A 7,605-nucleotide genomic window follows, 5' to 3' on the forward strand; every position below is an offset into this window, starting at 1 on the left:
GTTGGTGCAAAAGGCTGTTTTGATATTGTGTTTATGGAGGATTTTGCTAATTTTATCTGTAGTGCCCTTGATATAAGGAAGGATGGCCATGCCATTGTTTTCTTCTGTGTCTTGGTTTTTGGGGGGTGTTTCTTTTTGGATTAGCTTCGTAACCCTGTTTTGCTGGTATCCGTTGGCGATTAACACATTTGAGAGATTCTGTAACTCAGTTGTCAAGTGGTCTTTGTCAGCCAGGCGTTTGGTTCTGGAGATGAGAGTCTTGGCTACGGAGTTTATTTGTGCAGGGTGGTGGTGTGATTGTGCATGTAAGTAGCGGTTGGTGTGTGTTTTTTTCCGGTAGATAGTGTGTCCTAGGGAGCCATCAGGTTTTTTGTAGATTAGGACGTCAACACAATATCAAACACAATATCAAAACAGCCTTTTGCACCAACCAAAAAATAGCCAATATCCTCAGAAACCCAAAAGATAAAATCCAGTTAGAAAACCAAGGGGTCTATGAAATACCCTGCAAAGTCTGCCCAGCCACGTACATTGGACAAACAAACAGACGAATAAATGCACGTATCGCAGAACACAAGAATGCCGTCAAAAAAGAAGAAAAAACTTCCTCTCTTTACCAACACATGAAAGAAACAGGACACGAAATTAATTTTGCAGATTCCAAATTGCTCTTTAATATGGAACATCACCACAAGAGAATAATCATGGAAGCCATCGAGATAGAGAAACACCCTCACAACATGAACAAGCGTGACGACACGTCCCGCCTGCCAGACATCTGGAAATTAGCCCTCCCCACAAAAACCGACACCAGAACCAGAGGCACACAGAACGCCATCTCCAATCAACCACACCAGACCCAAACCCAGACCCTCTCCACAGATAAATTACAGACACCATCCAGTAGCCAAACCATAGTGGCACCTCCGGATGCTGCACCCCCCTGCAATCCCTACACAGATCTGGCTGGCACAGGGCACAAAACCACAGCTCGCCCCTATACACGAAGCCAAGCCAGAGCACAACTAAGTGCAGTACAGCCATCTTCTCAGAAAAACTCTTCACAAGCTCAAGAGGTCAAGACACGAAAGCTTTAGCAACTAATCCACACCTAATGACCCTCCTAAGTGGTACTCAGAATATCACTCAAGAAATCACTCAAGATATCCCTCAAGTAATTAATGAACAAAAGAAGAAAAGGCACACTAACCTGGGAACTTCCTCTCTGCCCAGAACGTTGGAGGCTATACACCACACCCCCTCAACAGTATTTATAGGAACTCAAACACTGAGATCCTGCTCTGTTCTAGTAACAAGAAGCCGAAAGCACCAGCCTGAAGATGACGAGTGAGACCTCGTCGAAACGTCGCCTAGACACCCCAACTCTTACACGGGAAGACACCCGAAGACACCAAAACCTGCATATATATATATATATATATATATATATATATATATATATATATATATCCTAAAGCACTTTACAATACAAATATGCAGTAAACCAAACAATGCAATCCCACCTTAAGACAAAGAAACCTGGACATATTTTTTAAAAAAGCAAAAACAAACAAAAAACACCTAAAGGAGATGTTCAACCCGAGTAGGTAATGTATCTGTTAGGTAAAGCACTAAGGCAGGGTTTGCCCAACTTTTGGGGCCTAGTGGGCACCTCGGAATTTTGAGAAGTGTTGTGGGTGCTGTTCTCAAAATGGTTGCCTTTTGGATGTGGCACGGCAGAAAATGGCTGCTGTGGGTTGCAGGGTAGGAGACAGGAACTGAGTAAGCAGAACAAATAGTCTCTCATGCACTGTGGATCTTTAAAACGTGTGTGTGTGTGTAGAGAGAGAGAGACCTTTCGCAGGCATCATAGGAAGTGCTGGTGTGCACACTTGGGTAAACAGTGAGACTGAGGGCAACTTATGCAAACCGCAAAAACAGACACGTTGGGGAGCACGTTTGGAGCATGGATCATACACTGCAAGCCTGGTTTAGGCACCAGGTTGCTGATACCTTAAAAGAAGAGCTGGGCAAGATGATAGGCCAGGGAAAGGAGAGACAGAAGGAAGAAATATAGACCTTGTAAAACAAAAAGCCAGGGGCCAAGGTTACTTGAGGTGTCAAGGAATGGTGGGTAGAAGAAGGTGTGGACCAGAAGAATGAGGAATAGAGCAGGGGGAATGAGAAGAAAGAGCACGAGACAGTCAGGAAGATGGAGAGAATGGGCAGAGGGCTGCAGAGATGTTAAGTTATACAGTGGTATATCGGGTTATGAACTTAATTCGTTCCGGAGGTCCGTTCTTTAGCTAATGAGGCCTCCCACTGCCGCTGTGCCTTTGCTGCACTATTTTTGTTCTCATCCTGAGGTAAAGTTCTTAACCCGAGGTACTACTTCCAGGTTAGCAGAGTCTGTAACTTGAGGTGTTTGTAACCCGAGGTATCACTGTACAAATATCTTTGTATAATGCCAAGTCTTTGCATTGCTGTCTGGAATTTCATGGCATAGGTATTGTTGGGCAAGCTAGATGTTTGGGTAGGTACAGCTCAGCCACTTTCTAAGAGGACTAGGGAAAGTTTAAAAGTTGTCAGGCTATTTCCCCCCACTTAAAGCGGCACCCGTTGCCGTTTAAATTATGCCAAAAATAACCAGAGGTTAATAAAAAGAGGTGAATCCTTAATTGCAAATCCTTCTCGCCTCTCGGCACAGGCAATATTCATTGTTTTACTTTAATTTGCTACATCAAATTAAATTCTTTGTCCTCATCCCAAAATGATTTTACAGGTTTATTTAATGACACTCGCTTCTGCTGTCCACTTAGATATGCAGGTTTCATTAAGGGGAATGACTAGAGAGCACAGCCTCTGCCCCTTCAACCACTATTCAGTTGTCTATCAACAAACATTTAGCATCCAGCAGCCCAGAACAAATCCAATTCGTTTCCTGGCAATTCTGATGTAAATCAAGCAACTCCTTGGAGCCAATGCAATTAGACAACGTTAAAGGTAGAAAAGAAAACAGGAATATACTAGTGGGGGTAGGAATCCTTCTCAATCCTTTTTTCATAATATATTATTTTCCTGGTGTTCAGGTGGGTTTTCTTTTTTTAGAGGTGGCACCACATATCAACTGCAACCCAGGCAAAATTTTGGCTCCAGATTCCACTGGAAAAAACTAGCTGTACCCAAAAAAATAATAATCAAAATCAAAGTCATTGCAATGACTAGGATAAGAAATGCCATTACTTTCTAAGCAATTACAGACCTATAGCACTATCTACAAGCAGCATAAACATTCTGGAGAAACATCTAGTTTGTAGAGATGCCCAGGTAGGTTTCGGCCTACAATTTATACTCAGGTCCTTTAGTGCAAGGGGGGGGGGCATTCAATTAGGAAGGGTACAGACATGAATAAATCACTCCTTTCTAAGTTAAAATACAGAAAAGCAGAGAGTCAGGCCTCTCCTGGTTTCTGCCTTCATGTATTAATATTTTTTAACTTGGTATTTTATAGTAGCATGCAAAATCTCTGCAGATCCATAGGATCACCCCTTAATGTACATCTCTCTTACTGTACACATATTTGTATGCAATTTTGACAACCGTGCCCATTTTTGCATGCAATTTTCCCTATTCTGTTTTATGATGGTTCAGATGAGGAATCTGACAATGACAGTGACAGTGGGAGCGCAGGTGGAAGTTCCACTGATACAGCGAATTTCAAAAGCTCACAAGCATCGCTCAGACCATCAGAACAGTCTGATTGAGATTGGAGGAACCACTGTTCACAATAGGTCACTATTCCCCCAAAGAAGAGAAGCCCAGACTGGCAGACTTGCGTCTCATATGCAGATCCGAAAGCTAAGAAGGGTAAGCTACCCACTAGGTACACTCGAGAATATGCTAACACAGCTGTTGGAAATATATCTGTGGCTAATAGCTCGAAACAGGTTTCGAAACCTGAGGTCTTGCAAGGGGTACAGGGTTTGTCCTCAAAGGATGAGAAACCACACCTGCAAGGGCCAACACTGTTTCCTCAGACAGGAACAGAGCTATAGCTCTAGTCCCATGGAAGAAAGGTAACCGCAAGTGCAAGGTGGTCAGGCACTAGGCCAGTCCAATTGCAGGTAGTTCCAAAGGTGGAACAGGTACTACAGGGGTACACTATGTGTATGACAACTGTATGTTTACTTCACTTACTCCTGTGTTAGCCTATGCAGCATTGGTTACCTGAAATGGGGGAGGATGTTAGTATTTCATGCATCCGATGCTGCAGATGTGATTGGTGTAAATCACATGCCTGCCTGGGAAGACCGTGGGAACAGAAGACAGCCATATATCTCTTCCGTTGTGGGTACTGTTGGACTGTACTTTTGCTTTTACTTCACTCTGTTCTCTCTTGGAGCTGATGAGAGAGGACACCATAATTCTTTGTCTGTACATAGTATGTAAATAAATGCGTAGATCAGCTCTACGATGTCTCACACTTCTTGTTGTGTAATGCTAGAAGATTAGTGTGCATATACCATCTGGTATATGTCGCTGAGCGCAGTGGAGAAGAAGGGAAATGCCTTTTCCAGAGCTGTGCATATCGGAGGATGCTCAGGTAGCAGGGGCTGCAAAAGCACCTCAGGGCATTTTCTAACACCAATATGGTATCCTCAAATTGTTAAATACAGCTTTCATTTCCCCAAACCATTGGCCATTCTGGCTGGGGCTGATGGCGGTCTGGAGGAAATCGCATAGGCCACGCCCTGCTCTTTCTTATTGGCTCTCTGCAAAGTAATTTGACATTTAAAATTCTTCTCACAACAAAACAAAACCAAGATTCAAGAGAACATTTCAAATTTATTTTCATAGGACTATGATTTATGGGCTCACTTTAGTAAGAAATCGGGAGAATATAACTAGTCTTTCTTCATTAAACAGGTTACAAAGCCAAATAAGTTCAAATTAACTGAAATATACTTATTCTCCCTGCCACGCACAACTCATTATATTTAATGCAGCCTCCTCTGTGTCTATTTTGTTTTATCCAGATGCCATTTACAATTCTTCTTCTAGGACTCAGCTAGACTGGTAAAGAAAAAGCGATTTATATGTGTTGTATGTGAGATATAACATTGTGCCACCAGAAGGCGATGTAGAGTCCTGTTTTTCTCTACCTGTTTTCCCTGTTTAAATTTACAATGCTTTAAACTGAAACGCTTCTTTGATGTGTCTAGATCCAGCCCTAATCTCAGCAGAACACTTATTTTCCGCTATCAGAAAGGCTATTGAAAGTAGACATGCTGTGATTCAATGATCTTGACCTACAACACAGGCCTTTCCTGCTAATGTACCAGGAAATCTGGTTACCATGGTTATAATTACCATAATTTTACAGCTATTAATGTTGCCTGTGGAATTAATGTCCAAAGTCTGTGATTTCAAACAAAAACATCAGCTTTGCTTTTTTCTTTTTTTCTTTTTTGCTCCCCCCACCCTTTCTTTTTTGCTGGAAGCAGCAGAGATCTTGCAAAATTCGTAAATGCCACATCACACTGGCCTGGATGTGACTCTCAACATATTCCTTCTTATTAATATTCAAGCAGCTGTGAAGTGGTCAGTCGGCATGAAGTCTGAAAGCAGAAGTGAAGCAACCTTCATCCAAGCTGAACAAATAGAATATTATACACATACTTTTCCAGCTGACGCCACACAAAGCAAATTAAGAAGTACCTTGGGCTATAATTTACTACACAACTGCTTCCTAAATTTCTGACACTTTCATTTAACTGACTAATTAAATTTGCTCGTAGGCATTTGACTTGAGAAGTGCAGTAACTGCACTATCATTCTGAAAGGGGAATGGAAATTACGATAGTTGGGTAGATGTGTGTAAATAGATGTTGGTTTGTTGGTTTATTTATTTATTATTTTATTTGTTAGGCTTGTATACTTCCTTTCATTTGAAGATCAAAGGCCGGTTCATAACATAAAAATACAGAAGGAGAACACAAAATGCATAATAACAATACAGTGGTACCTTGGTTCTTGAACTTAATCCGTTCTGGGAGTCTGTTCGACTCCCAAAACCATTCAAAAACCAAGGTGTGGCTTCTGATTGGCTGCAGGAGCTTCCTGCACTCAAACGGAAGCCACATTGGACGTTTGGCTCCAAAAAACTTTCTTAAACCGGAACGCTTACTTCCGGGTTTGAGGTTTCGGGAGCCGATTTGTTCGACAACAAAGCCGTTTGAGGACCAAGGTACTACTGTACTACTAATGTGAGCCTCCCTGGGGAGAGAATTCCACAAATAAGAAGCCATCACAGAAAAGGCCCATTCTCGTGTTACCACCCTCCAGAACTCTCGTGGGGTGGGCACATCAAGAAGGGCCTGAGATGGAGAACTGGGTACAGGCCAGTTCATATTGGAGGAGGCAGTCCTTGAGGTACTGCAGTCCTGAGCCATTTAAGGCTTTATAGGTCAAAACCTGCACTTTGAATTGGGCCCAGAAACTAATTGGCAGCCACTGCAGTTGGGCCAGGATCGGTGTAATATGCTCAAACCCTCTTGCCCTTGTGCGCAATCCAGCCACTGAATTCTGCACCACCCAAAGTTTCTGGGCAGTCTTCAGTGGTGGCCTTCCTGTATGTATAACACATTGCAGTAACCTAACCAAGAAGTCATCAGAGCATTGACAACTGTAGTTTGGCTATCCCTGCCCAGATAGGGGCGCAGCTGGGCCACCAGCCAAAGTTGACGGAAGGCACGCCACACCACCAATGCGACCTGAGTCTCAATCAACAACAATGGATCCAGCATTACTCCCAAGCTACAAACCCACCGCTTGATGTAACCCCATCGAGAACATGCAACGTTCCATCCATCAAGTCTAGGTGCCTCTATCTTGTGTGGGTCCAGAATTGGCCTCCACAGTCACTTACGGACTCATTGTTAAAACCGTGTTTATGAAAGACAATCTTACTCAGGTACAAGTGATCACCAAAGAAGAAGAAGACTGTCAGAAAGTTCTTCCGGATGTTTAGTCGGAAGTACAGCTTTGTTTTTATTTTCTTGCTAAATTTATATTTCAACTTTTCCCCAAGGAGCCCACTTCTCCTCTCCATTTTATTCTCACAACAACCTGTGTGGTAGCTAGGGCTGAGACAAAGGGTGGATCTACACAAAGATAAAAAATACGATTGAGTAAGTCAGAATTTAAATCACTATTATAAAGGGAGAAAAACATTATGGAAAATCACAAACATTCTTTTCTTTTTTCTTTTGCTCTCCAGTGCCATCTGGTATTGCATGTTTATAACGAATTCAAAAAGCTGTTTTTTGACTAATGTAGCCAAGTCCATAGTGACTAGTCCAGGGTCACCAGGTGAGTTTTTTTTAGCTGAGGGTGGATTTGAACTGTGGCCTCCCAGGTCCTAGTCCAGCAATCTCACCATTAAACCAGTCCATACCCTCCAATATTTCTCTAATGAAAATAGGGACATCCTATTCCATACCCTCCAACATTTCTCCAATGAAAATAGGGACACCCCCTCCAATAGTTCTCTGATGAACATAGGGAAGTCCTAAGGAAAAGTGGGGAATTCCAGGATCGAATCAG

At 42.6% G+C, this 7,605-nt stretch overlaps 1 long non-coding RNA gene across 2 annotated transcripts; it reads left to right on the top strand.

Annotated features, from left to right (window-relative positions):
* Positions 1-1,602: 1,602 nt before the first annotated feature.
* On the top strand, positions 1,603-7,366 carry LOC308577148. Of its 2 annotated transcripts, none has more exons than XR_014003472.1 (3): positions 1,603-1,782; positions 3,652-3,867; positions 7,280-7,366. It is a non-coding gene; the product is annotated as an uncharacterized lncRNA (long non-coding RNA). The 2 variants fall into 2 exon arrangements; XR_014003473.1 differs by lacking the exon at positions 7,280-7,366 and adding an exon at positions 5,037-5,224.
* The last annotated feature ends 239 nt before the right edge of the window (positions 7,367-7,605 follow it).

This window comes from Podarcis bocagei (assembly GCF_964188305.1).
Source record: "Podarcis bocagei genome assembly, chromosome: 17".
Classification (NCBI taxonomy): Eukaryota; Metazoa; Chordata; class Lepidosauria; order Squamata; family Lacertidae; genus Podarcis; species Podarcis bocagei.